Source organism: Anastrepha obliqua, chromosome 3 (assembly GCF_027943255.1).
Source record: "Anastrepha obliqua isolate idAnaObli1 chromosome 3, idAnaObli1_1.0, whole genome shotgun sequence".
Taxonomy (NCBI): domain Eukaryota; kingdom Metazoa; phylum Arthropoda; class Insecta; order Diptera; family Tephritidae; genus Anastrepha; species Anastrepha obliqua.
The window spans coordinates 125,482,827-125,496,944 of record NC_072894.1 but is presented as its reverse complement, the minus strand read 5'-3'; the positions used below and the strand labels follow the sequence as shown (position 1 = coordinate 125,496,944).

The window sequence follows — 14,118 nt, the reverse complement described above, 5'->3', positions numbered from 1 at the left end:
AAAAACGTACGCCTTCTAAATTTCTCACAAAAGTTAACTAATTGCACAACGATATTGCGAAAAGATACGCATATTTAGCAGCTTTTAATTTTTTTATAACGGAACCCTAGTTTGAATTTTTCCGGTCATGCTTCCATTAGACAGATGTCTGTGAGTTCGATTTCGACTGCGGAATTTAACATTCCGAAATTCTTCTCCTTCTTGATTGGCACTACAAAATTAGCATAGACAATTACATATGTATTTGGAGGCAAATAAATGATGTGGGGCTTTTTAAAAAACCCAAATTGAATTGAAATCTGTGGTGCACTAAATTCTAATATAAAACTTATTCAGTGCTTCTCAAAGAAAATGCCTTGAAATTTTGTCAGCGCATCCTGGTATGTGGAAAGACGACGTATGCAAGGTGGCGCAAAAGTATTCATCTAAATTTGTGTTTGAATAACTTTTGTATGAAACAAAAAATTGATTTTCAGTAATAGAAGTCTTTATTTTGACATTTATGCGCTCCATTGTTTGCCTAGTTCCCAAGCTTTAAATATGATTGACGTATAGGGTGTTTATTCTTGCGTCACCTTGTAAACAGATCTGAAGGTGAGAAAATTATTCGATTCCGTAAGTGTAGTCACAAACCTTTCATTCGCGAACTCATCTGTTTCTCTTGACTGACGTTGTGCTCTTGAAGAAGTAGTAGAAGTCTTCTCCTACAAATTGTGATGCGAATTTTGATGACAACCTCTACAAATGGAGGATCTTACATTTGAAAAGCGATTCCGAAGGACAGACCATTTATTGAACTCAAGATCTACTTCATGTAAGTGACGCACAAATTCCTTTATCCGCGTGAGTACCAAATTTGGTTTAATTTAGTAAGATTAGCTTTGAAAAATACGAATTCTTTAAGAGCAGGCGGTGCTCTGCCAACTCATCAATTTTAAGAAACTTTCCGTATTCACTGAAATATTATTTGAATTAATTTTTGGTTGTAAAAATTACTGTTCTTTATCTTATTTTTATTTTTTGTTTTTATTACCAAATCTACCACTTTACTAACTTGAAAATTAACGTAAATGCATTTTTTGAGTTTAAAACGCTTGAAAAAGGAGGCATGGGGAAAGAAAGATCGGCCAACTAAGATGCAGATAAGTTATTGAATTCTCGAAGTGCATGACGACTAGGCGAATTACTTGTAAATTTAGTTTTGTGGCTTCCACCACAAAAAAGGGTAGACTTTCTAAACACTTCTTTCAGGCGCATTAACACTTATCCGATCAAGTAAAACATGTAATCGGTTATGTCGTTAATTTCGTATAAATACATATGTACATATATGAGAGAGTGAAATAAGAGAATTTTAATGGAATCTGCTCTGATTCTCTGTTCTCTTTCATTAACATTTTCTGCTATCCGCTGGTGTTAAAATTTCCCACCATTAACAACATCATAGGGAAATTACTTTTACAATATCCGTATACTCGTACAGCAAAGACATCCACCTCAAAATATTTACAGAGCCTTTCAAACTGTTAAGAGTCCTGTATTGCAAGTGTTCTCAAGTGTGGTATAAAAAGCAATAAGTCGCATTTGATATGCCTATGTGTGTGTGTGAGCTGAACTACCCTGCAAAAAATGAGACTTATTCCGCCCCTCTGAATCATTTTATGTGGAATGAACTGCGGCATGAAGTGAGACTAGTAGGTCTCGTAATTCCAAATTTATATCTATTGCTTATTATAATATTATTTTGGCAACGCAAAAGCCGGTGGGTTATAGATTTTTTGGTTATATTATTAAGTACCACACTTGAGATCCGGAGTTCAAATCTTGTCTCGGGTAAGCAAAAAAAAGTGTAGTCTGTGAGACGAATGATTAGTGACAGAGTAACACTGAGTAAAATTAATTAAACTACATACGTAAAATTTTAAAACCATTTCATGCTTTGCCTAGATCACTAGGCTTTAATAACTGACATAAGCAGATATGACAAGAGTTTTACTCCTTTTGATATATCGTAGAAGTTTTAGCGCGCTTTTAAGCTTAACAGAACTATTTTTTTTTTAATTTTGCTCCGTTTTATAATTATTTACCAATGAAGGAATGCAAAACAGGTCATTTAAGTTTTTCCTTCCAATCATATGGAAAATGAAAACAGGGGTTCAATTAATATGTTTGACTGGAACTTACGGTTCTTCAAATAAATTTTAAAGCGTTTCTAGTCAAAGGAAAAACTTTCTTTAAAAAACGGATGGTACAAAAATTGCAACTTTAATATTTATAAAGTTTCCGTGCGTATGCATCGTTTTTGTTGAATAAATGAAAATCTACCGCATTTTGTTTCAAATTACACCGCATAAAAAATTAAGTTTGCACTCTGCAAGAGAAAAAACTTTCTCATCTACAGAGAGAGAGGGAGATCTTTTTTACTGACGTTCTCCCCGTCATCAAATAAATTATCAAACATCAACGCGAATTTTGAGCCACTTCAAGATCTTTATTATACCAAAATTGAATGAAGCTGCGTAAGCTACGAAGCTGCATATGAAAAATTTTACCGACAAATTCTGACTGGAAAGTTAGAAATTTGGATGAAAGTTGTTGGATTTTTTTTACTTTTGTACATAGTCGAAACTTTGAGTTATAAAAAATACAAAATAAATCAATAGCCAAATTTTTGCAATGTGTCGTGCTGCTATTATTTTCATCACAGTTGAACATATACATGCATACATACATATATACTATTATATAATCATTTTGTAGGGATATTTTGATGTTGTAAAGGGTGTTTTTTTTAGAGGTTAGGTTTTCAAGTTGGCACTACTTTTTTCGTAGATGGTCTTTTTGACAGCTGTCACTTGATTTATGCTCAGTTTGGTTTGCCATTTCATAATGAATAGACTTACACCTGAACAACGTTTGCAAATCGTGCAAATTTATTACGAAAATAATGGTTCGGTTCGCGCGACGCATCGAAGAAAATTTTGTTCAGCGATGAAGCTCACTTTTGGTTGAATGGGTATGTTAATAAGCAAAATTGTCGCATTTGGAGTGAACATAATCCACAAGCCATTGCTGAGACGCCGTTACATCCTCAAAAAGTCACTGTTTGGTGTGCTCTATGGGCAGAGGGAATCATTGGTCCATATTTCTTTAAAAATGAAGCCGGCCATAATGTTACAGTCAATGGAGAGCGCTATAGAGCCATGATTAATGACTTTTTCGTGCCTGAATTGGACGATGTTGATGTGGACGACCTTTGGTTCCAACAAGACGGCGCTACATGCCATACAGCCAACGCAACAATCGATTTATTGAAGGAAACTTTTGGTGAGCGCATTATCTCGCGCCGTGGACCTGTGGCGTGGCCTCCAAGATCGTGCGATATAACACCGCTGGACTACTTCTTGTGGGGCTATGTGAAGTCGCTTGTCTACGCAGATAAGCCCGAGACGATTGACGTCTTGGAAGAGAATATTCGGCGCGTTATTGCTGACATACGGCCCCAATTGCTGCAAAAAGTGGTCGATAATTGGGCCTCTCGGCTGGAATTTATTCGAGCCAGCCGCGGCGGCCACTTGCCCGAAATCATTTTTAAAACATAATGGCAAACCCTTATCTTTATAATAAAGCTAAATTCTTGGCCATAACATTAAATTATATACGTTTTATTTCATCTTGAAAACCTAACCTCTAAAAAAAACACCCTTTACTTTAAATGGGGGGCAAACAGTTTTACATCGCTTCCGAGCGGCACAAACGAGAATTTGTAGAAAAAAAAAATAAAAGGAACTCGCTATGAATTCCCTACTCAAAAGAAAAGTACTCCACCTTTACACCATCACCGAGCACTCAAGTCATAAGGTGCGCGCATTTGGGCGTTATTTATCGGAGGTTATTTATTAACAACCGACGCACATTTTAAAATATCCTGTTTGGTGACTAGTGTCATCTCAAAAAGCTAACGATTACTGTTCCCAAAAGTGCGTGAAAGCAGCTTGAAAAGTTTTTAGCTTTAGCCGAACGATATCACATGCCGCACTACCCGCGAAACCATCGACTTATTAAAAAAGGTATTGGTTAGTAAGATTACCTCAATTAATTGGAGGGTAAACTGACTTCCAAAACCATTTGACTTCACGCTCCTAAACTTTTTTGTAGGGGCCTGCGGTAAGAAATCTGCAACAATTGCAGACTTCGCAACCGACATCGTGAAATACGAAAATTGTTGCTCCTGAATAGCTTAGGTACCTCTGACGCGCCTGTGATGGTCTTATACTCAAAATTATTTCCTATTACTAATGCCATGAATTTACCTATTAAAAGAACTCAGATTCATAACTTAATCGTAACTGGCGTAAAATATTCACTTAACACATATAAGTACATATACTCGTATAGTAAATGAGGAAAATGGATATTCTCGTTGTACTTCGAATTCCTTTCGTTGCAAGTTGAGATATCCATGCCACGTGACCAATTAAAATGCCACAGAGGAGGTCGTTTATTTGCGCACATGTCTAGTTATTTTTATTTTAGTTAAAAGCAGGTTTTTACTACCTTTGACAATGAGTTAATTCAGTTGTGTTTTATATGACATACAAATACATATACATATAAAGGGTGATTTTTTAAGAGCTTAAGTTTTTCAAAAAAACACACGTAAAATTCAGAAAAATGTATGCGATTTTTATTTAAATCGATAGTACAGTCCATATAATTTAATGTTTGAAGACTATTTCATGCAAATGTTGACCGCGACTGCGCTTCAAATGGTCCACCCGCTTAGTCCAATTTTGGCATACTCTTTAAAATGTTTCGGCCGGTATCTCACATATAAATGCTTTAATGTTGTCTTCCAATGCGTTAATTGAAACAGGCTTGTCTGAATAGACATGAGCTTTAACATAGCCGCACAAAAAATTATCTAAAGGCGTTATATCGCACGATCTGAGTGGCCAATTGACAGATTGGCAGGTCCCGAACGTGAAATAAAATGTTCACCGAACTCGCCTCTCAACAAGTCCATTGTTACGCGTGCTGTGTGGCATGTGGCACCGTCTTGCTGAAACCACATGTCATGCAAGTCAAGCTCTTGCATTTTAGGCAAAAAAAAGTTGAATATCATTTCACGGTAGCGCTCACCATTCACAGTTACGTTACGATTCGCAGCATCTGTGTCCAATGATAACTCCAGCCCATAAACCGCACCAAACTGTGACCTTTTCTGGATACATTGGTAGCTCTTGCAATTCTTCTGGCTGATCTTCACTCCCAAATCGATAATTCTGCTTATTTACGTACCCATTGATCCAAAAATGACCTTCGTCGCTGAACACAATTTTTCGATAAAAAAGTGGATCTTCGGCCAACTTTCCAAGAGCCCATCCACCAAAAAGTCTGCGTTGCGGTACATCGTTCGGCTTCAATTCTTGCGCCAACTGTATTTTGAAAGGCTTCACACCTAAATCCTTTTGCAAAATTTTGCACGTTGTTGAGTAACAGAGGCCCAATTGCTGCGAACGGCGACGAATCGATAATTGATGGTCATCATTAACACTGGCCGATACAGCTGCGATATTTTCTTCAGCTCGCACTCTACGTAAGTGTGTTGGTGGTTTGTAAGACGATTCATGGTTAAATTATAGACCAAACTGAAGATGTTTGACAGTGAAACAAAACACGATAATAACTAAACGAAAAAGATAATAACTAAAAAATCACCCGTTATATATATTTCGAGCTTACATATACAGTAGGTCGGGTCAATTTGTGGGGAGGCAAAAAAATCGCCCATTGCTCTTTGAAAATCTTATTCTAAGGATCAAAATAAGAAACTTTGCCGAAGGAACCATACCTCTAAAACGAATTCTGATGTGCCCCAATTTGGGTCGAACTTTTTAGTTTCTTTTCTCATGTAAAGGCCAAAAATGGTGATATTTTGAAATGATTGTATGGGGAACCCCTCAGGGGAGTTCCAGGGGGTGTGCCACTGGCATGGGTGGATCGGCCGTCCAAAGTTAGTGGGGGTCGGTCATACATTTGGACTCGATTGGAGCACTCTAAATGGGTCAAAGTGGGATTTTTCGTTCGACCCAAATTTGGGGGCATCAGAATTCGTTTTAGAGGTATGGTTCCTTCGGCAAAGTTACTTATTTTGATCCCTAGAATACGATTTTCACAGAGCAATGAGCGATTTTTAAATGGCTTATTGAATTAAAGAGAATACAAAATCAACAGAAAATACGACATTTTTTTGAATGCCCCGTTTATGCTAAGAATGACGATTTTTAATTTAAGGCAGTTTTCGGTAGTTTCAGAAAAAAACTTATGGCAACCCTGCTCACATCGAAATAACTTGTTACTACGGTTCTCTCATCAGCAATAGTTGTTATGTCAGCCATTGACAGTTACCCGAATCATATTTTTCGCACATTTTTACACTCTATCTTACCCGCCTCTTACCTTTAATTGTAGTTTCCGCATGATGCGCGTCTCTTCCCAGCGATCCAGCTCATCCCATTCTTTGCCCCGCTTGCGCAGTAAATAGTAACGATACATAACAATTGTAACCGCTAGCAATAAAGCCAGACCAGTACCAGTGGCAGCGCCTAGAACCGCCGAACTCACCATAATCATAGGAGATTTTTTTTTTCTGAGCGCAAAATCCTGAGGGTTGACCTTAAAGGTGAGTAAAAAGTTTTCAGTTCCTTGGGGCAAAATTTTATTTAAATTTTCTTTTCATAGACACACTTCGAATGCAACGATTTACTGTAGACTTATTTTTATTTTATGTATCGCTGCCTAAAAGTTTCGTTGTTGTTAACTGCAAAGAAATATAATAAAAGAAGAATAAGAAGTTCAACAATTGGCGAAATAACTAAATTTAAGTAATAAGCCGCTTTTGGCAAGTAAGTAGGTGTTATTAAATATGTTATATATTTACGTATGTATATGTGAACTTAAAAATTCAATTTAGAAGACATTTAGATTGTTTTATATGAGAAATCTTATGGTGCACTTTTTCAGAAAAAAAATTTCACTTTTTCATATAATATAATAAGAATTGATTCCCAAATTGATTTACCTTTTTTGACGTGATAACGTCTTATAATTCGATTTAACAGGCTGCACGCACGAAAAAATGTGTCGTTACCTTGCTCATTAGTGTTACCTTGCTCATTGCCGTTACCTTGAATGAACTGCAAGCGAAAGCGCGGAGCGAACGACAAAGCAAACGAACGGCAACGTTCGACATTTTGCTCTCTCCTACTTAAGTGAGCGTATATGTGTATGTATATGCGCATATGTACATATATAAATTCACGTATTTGTATTTGCATATGCCTTCTTATTGATTATTATTAATTTGATTTACTTGAAAAATTTAAAATAAAACCAAGTTTGTTAATAATACCTGCTGTTTTAATATTATTATTATTTTTTGACGTGATAACGTCTTATAATTCTATGTAGCCGGCTGCACGCACCAAAAAATGCGTCGGTATCTTGCTCATGCGTCGTTACCTTGCTTGAACAGCATGTTATGTTATGTTATATTATGTTTTGTTATGTTATGCTATGTTATGTTATGTTGTGTTATGTTATGTTAATGTTAACTCATTCTCTATATCCATACAAAATATCTATCAAACAAACAAAATTAAAATTTTCTTTTGAAAAATGCAACCATTCAGTCAGTATTTTCTTATGACGTTATCACGTTAAACTATCGTCAGTAAACCGACTTACAGACAACCTCTTTTTCATAAAAAAGGATAGTTTAACGTGACAACGTCATAAGAAAATATTGATGGAATTATTTGTTTTATAGATATTTTGTATGGATATAGAGGAGGAGGTAAATGGAATTGCAATGGAATAGGTCAAGTTACATTTACACAAACGTGAAAAATGACGAAACATTTATCAAATTCATGAAAGATATCTTCAATTTCGATTGTGCATCAGACGTTAATAAGTCAACAACACTAAGAGGCACCATCATCGATTTGCCTTTTTCAAGACACATTACACTCGAAACACTCCCTTTCATTTCCTACTTTTCTATCATCGTCCTATTCTCAACAGAGAAATGGTTCATTACCATGCACCATGCAGGAAGAAGGCATATGCAAATACAAGTATGTGAATTTATATACAAATGCGCATATACATACACATACATACATAAGGGTTGGCCATATTAAACTGACCCATTGAGTAACCCTATAAATGTTTACTGTAATTTGAAATCTAAGGTTTACGTCAACAAGCCAAAGACACTAGGCGCACTTAAGGCCAATATCCGACGGGAAATAGCCGCCATATCGGCCGAGACGCTGGCCAAAACTATGGAAAACGCCGAAAAACGGGCACATTACGCTATACGAGCTAAGGGCGACCACTTGCGCGATATCATATTCAAAAAGTGATGTAAACGAATCTCCTTGAACTAAGTTAAATGTTTTTCACAATGAAACACAAAAAAATGTTTCTTTTTCCATATTTTTTTAATAATCACATGGGTCAGTTTAAGATGGCCAACCCTGTATATGCTCACTCAAGTAGGATAGAGCCAGATGTCGAACGTTGCCGAACGCGGGGGCCGATTGTGCTCTTTGTCGTTGGTTCCGCGCTCTCGCTTGCAGTTCAAGCACATTCGCTTACATTTGCTTGCGTACGGAATAGATTCGTATATTTGATATGTCCATAAGACTTGTATGCATCTTTACATATAGATTTGTTCTTTTTGAAAATTGCGCGAAATTGTATATGTATATGCATGTTTATATATAATACATATATTAGTATACAACATATCTTATAAGGTATATGGTAAATATTACCATACATTTTTTCCTTCATATAATATATAATAAAAAAATTAATAATAATAATATTAAAACAACAGGTATTATTAACAAACTTGGTTTTATTTTAAATTCATCAAGTAAATCAAATTAATAATAATCAATAAGAAGGCATATGCAAATACAAATACGTGAATTTATATACATATGTACATATATACGCTCACTTAAGTAGGAGAGAGCAAGATGTCGAACGTTGCCATTCGTTTGCTCTGTTTGCTTTGTCGTTCGTTCCGCGCTTTCGCTTGCAGTCATTCAAGGTAACGGCAGTGAGCAAGGTAACGACAAATGAGAAAGGTAACGACAAATGAGCCGGGTAACACTAATGAGCAAGGTAACGACACATTTTTTCGTGCGTGCAGCCGGCTAAATCGAATTATAAGACGTTATCACGTCAAAATGCACATTTTTTTAAATTTTAATGCAAACTTTTACTACTTTTATTATTTCTTTTTTAACAAAATGTTAAATAACCGCCTGTTCTTGCATGGTAGCTCGATAGCTTGTTTTGTAATGAATGTTTCGTGTTTTTCCGAATCATAGTCGCTCGGAAAATTAACTAGGGCGTAGATATTGGACTTTTCGTAAAGCTAAAAAATTTAAATTTAAAAATATCTCGAACACGGTTCTATTTTTGATTTAGATAATTTTAAAATGTGCCTTTTGTAAAGAATATTTTTCAGATGGAATACAGACTAAAAAATTATGAAAAATAATATAATTACAGTTCAAACAGTATTTCTTATTTAGTAGAGTCAGGCGTCAACAGTGTTGACCGAATGGAAAATGCTTTTTGCGGGTTCTTTACCCCACAAATAGTGCTGTAAAGTCACGTATTCAAAAACTCGCAATATCTTGTTGTAAAAATCGAATAAAATTAAAGATTTTGGCATTATTTTTACAAGAAACTTTTCATTTAATAGAGATATAAGTCAAATTATATTATTTCGAATGCTTACTCGGTACTAGGGGTTGTGAGGCGAAATAGTTCTGAATTCTCTGACCCTTACACTCTTAAATTATATAGGTCTTACAGAATTGAACAGGTCCGAACATTTTTTCTTAAATACGCTAAACCTAAAGTTTTTGGAAGTAAGAATACCAGTCCTCTCGTTTTCTTTTGTTTATAACATCACTGCTAATATCTCTTAGGAAAGAATTAGTTTGAATATTCAACAGTGTAGTCTTCGTAGTTCTTTACCTTTCTATGGTGCTAAATGGAGAACGGAGTATCCTCTTGTTCGAGCCTGAAGTGAATTTAAAGCAACCTCGAGTTCCATCCAACTAGATTTTTCATCTCCGAAAAGTGCATTTTTATTTACTTTATATCCAAGTTTCTAAGACCGTTGAGGTTATTTTACATACTTTAAAGGTAGTCTTCGTCTTATCCACGAAGTTCTTTTTATATTGTACTATTTTTTATTGCTACGAAAAATCTTGCATACAAGTTTTCCACAATACTTCTAATAGTAATAAACCTTAACAAGAAATTAAACACAAAGGCTACACATTTTTGAAGCTTTTTTTATAGCACTTTGCTCTTTAGTGCAAATTTAAGGTGACATAGTAGATGTTGTAGATCTGGTCGAGGACAATACAAAACCATGTTTAAAAATTTCCATATAATTCCACTTCTCCATTTAATGCCTACTCCACATTTTTTATACGGAAGAAAACACCCAACACCGTGAGCAGAAAAAAAATGTTAAAAATCAACGCATTTTTTGAGCTACTTATCTTATAAAGGGTTTTTCAATAGGTGCGCTTCAACTTTTTTTCCGATAGGGAGGGCGAACGACGGAATATTTTTTATTTTTCGCTTGTCATTTGTAAACTTCATTAGTATACATTTCATCATGGAACGCTACACACATGAGCAACGATTACAAATCGTGCAAATTTTTTATGAAAATAATCGTTCTGTTGCTGCTACTTTAAGAGCATTACGGTCATTTTACGGTCCATTTAACAAGCCGTCCCGTTTTGGGGTTATGTGAAGTCATTGGTCTACAGTAATAAGCCGGCGACGATTTGTGAGCTCAGAGCCAATATTGAACGCGAAATTGCTGGAATTTCGGCCGATTTATGCCAAAGAGTGGTCGAAAATTGGGTTCAACGATTGGACTTCGTAAAACGTGCACGCGATGGTCATGCAAAAGAAATCGAATTTCATACTTAAATGTATATGTTCAAACTCGATAATAAAAAAAAATTAGTTAAAAAAGTCAAACCGTTTGTGTTTTATTCAAAAAAGTTCAAAAGTTGAAGCGCTCTTACTGAAAAACCCTATATATAAAATAAAGTCAACTTTTTGTGTGTGTTCGCTAACCGGCCGTGTCCTTGCACCGAATTAAACCAAACTTACACACATTGTTAAGTAGGTATTGAAGATGGTTTACGTATAGTTTGGATGCCTATTGGTGGATAGGGCTCGAGATATAGGTCAAAACGTGGACCCAGGTAACCTTCGGATGTGTATGTACAATATGTGTATCAAATTGAAGCTGTTGGTGAATGCTTTAGTACAGAGTATTTTTCATGCCGCTCCGTGACTGGGGTCTCGAGATATAAGTCAAAACGTGGACCCGGGTAACCTTTGGTTGTGTATGTAGAATATGGGTATCAAATGATAGCTGTTGGTGAATACTTTAGTTCACAGTATTTCCATCCGCTCCGTGACTAGGGTCTCGAGATAGAGACCAAAACATGGACCCTAGAATGTGTTTATACAATATGGATATCAAATGAAAGCTGTTGATAAGTGATTTAATACGGGGTAATTTTCATACCTATTGATGACTAGGGTTTCGAAATATATGCCAAAACGTGGACCCGCCGTGTCTTTGCCCAGCGAAGCGGGGATAAATTTTAAAATAAATAAATAATCAAAATTGATCAACATGTGGTGTACACTCACTTTTGACTCTGACAGATCGTCATTTTTTATATGGATGCAAGCACCTAACATCGTCAGCAAAAGAAAAAAAAACTTCCAAATGCAACGCGATTTTCGAGATACTTGAAACTTTTACTTCATTCCGTGAAAATTCATTGAGCTACACAACTGCATACTCGGAATTTTTCTAAAGATTCTTATTAAATAGTGAAATTTTAATGAAAGTTTGTTGAATTAAAAACAAACAGATCTGGTTCGTGTATAAGAAGCCTCCTTGTACCTGCTGAACTTGTTTAGTTTGTTCGAGATTATTATTATCAAGTTAGTCATGATTAACGACGACGAATAACGTTGCCCGCAAGGGCATCTCCCTCAAGGAGGTGACGGGTGCGACGACCCCGCGGACCCTAGTCAAGATGTCTCTCGTTTCAGCGACTTTGTAAGAGTTAGCTAGAAAGTTAGGAGACAAAATCCAGCACATGTCTGTTCCCATATTGGGCGGTGTGTTGGTCAGTGTCCTTTCCTCATGCTAGGTGCGAATGTATGTAAAAAGCATGACCGGTATGCAACGAGGCGCACTGGGAGTCCCTCGATAGGTCGTTATGGCGTTCCACCTGCATCCTCAAAGGGGTGATGTGAGTTCGCTCTGCCGATGTGTTAGCTCCGGTGTATATCAGTAACCAGCCGCCTTGGACCCTGGTCAGGAAGTGTTGCTGTAGCTTTCGTTGCTCTGGGCGAGGGCCGGTCCGTCCGTGTTATCCGGGATCGGTAAAGCGTAGGTCAGGCCTCAGGGAACTGGGGTAGGAGCATTGCCTCCGAGAGTACACCCGCTCTTGATTATTTCGGCTCGCCCCCCTACCTCCGATGCGCTAGTTAAATAAAAAAGTATGGAAAAAATTATGGAATGGGAATTACGAGTAGATCATTGCCAACTATAGAAAAATCAAAGACGGCCAATGAAGAAGCTGAAATGACGCCTCAAGAATTAGACCTAAGAGTAACGTCAAAAGAGGCTAAAAATACTGCAAATGCGCCCAATGTGCCGACACAAACCCCTGTAACTGCAAAGGACGCAAACACAGAAATGGAGAAAACTGCATCTCCGCGACAAGAATTTTTTCTCAAAATGCGAGCTGAAGGAGAGGAAGCCGTAGAGAAATGTTTGAGAGTGCTTAGAAAGATGAAAGCAGTTATATTGAAGAGTAGGAATACATCCACGAAAATAAAGACCGAAATCTGCAGAAGAGGTTGGATTCGAACTGAGAAAACCGGTAAAGGTCGTCTCTTGCCGGACACATCAACGAAAGAAATTGGAGGTGACACCCCCGCAACAGCTCGAAAAACTGGTATGTTCGGGAGAGTACTTCTTTAACCGCAAAACGGAATGCACCAAGTCCTGCCGCACCCGACTCTTCGCAGAAACTAAGAGTTCGAAAGCCTGAGAAATGGCAAGTGGTAAGCCCGCAGAAATCTAGGCCCAATACCGTGCCAAAGGGAACTGATGGAGCGCAGAACAATGGAGCAAGGAAAGCTAAAGCGAACCAAAAGAAGAATGAACGAACACCAAAACCAAAATCGGAGGCTGTGTTGGTAAAGCCGGTAGAGGAACACAGTTATGCTGAAATCCTCAAAAATATCCGGAAAAAGACCATGCCAGACGAAACTACAACGGTGAAAGGAAAATCCCAGAGAAGAGGAGGGATAGTTTTAGTGGAATCACCACACACATAGTAACGACGCTTACTATATGGTGCGAAGGCATTTTTAACCCAACCTCACCTCCAAAAAAAAAAAACAAAATGTCTGGTACGTTTCATTCATTTCTGTTAAGGTTTGAGATAAGCCAAGGATAATCCACACATTTTCGTCATTTTCATAGGAAATTGTTTTGATTTTCGACAGAATTCCTGATAGCTCATTACAATTTTTTAGTAAGAAGTCCTCTCGTCAGATGGCAATTTAGTGACGAAGGTTCATAAACAATGTCCATCTCAATAAATCCATCTTCGAAATCTATCTGTGCCCAAGTGAAAAAGAGAGTCGACAGAAAAAGTTTCAAGTGCTTTATTATTTTAAATCTGTGTTGTCTTAATATGTAAAAAAATATAATAAAGTATACTTGTACACACACCTGAGTTTTCAATAATAACAGCGCGACATTTTGTAAAGATCTGACTATTCAACGTATTTATTTATTTTTATTTTTTTATAAAAATATTTTTTTTTATTGCTTGCTTTATTGCTTTTATTGCAAAAATATTAAACTTGTCTATATGACTATAAGTAATTTATTTTACAGATCTTTGGAAATTAAGTGATACTTAACCCTTTCGGTACGGCTGGTACCTATGT

At 36.7% G+C, this 14,118-nt stretch overlaps 1 long non-coding RNA gene across 1 annotated transcript; it reads left to right on the top strand.

Moving 5' to 3' along the window:
* The first annotated feature begins 6,418 nt into the window (after nt 1-6,418).
* On the top strand, nt 6,419-6,865 carry LOC129241853 (uncharacterized). The gene is made up of 2 exons (XR_008582163.1): nt 6,419-6,685; nt 6,745-6,865. It is a non-coding gene; the product is annotated as an uncharacterized LOC129241853 (long non-coding RNA).
* Nucleotides 6,866-14,118: the final 7,253 nt, after the last annotated feature.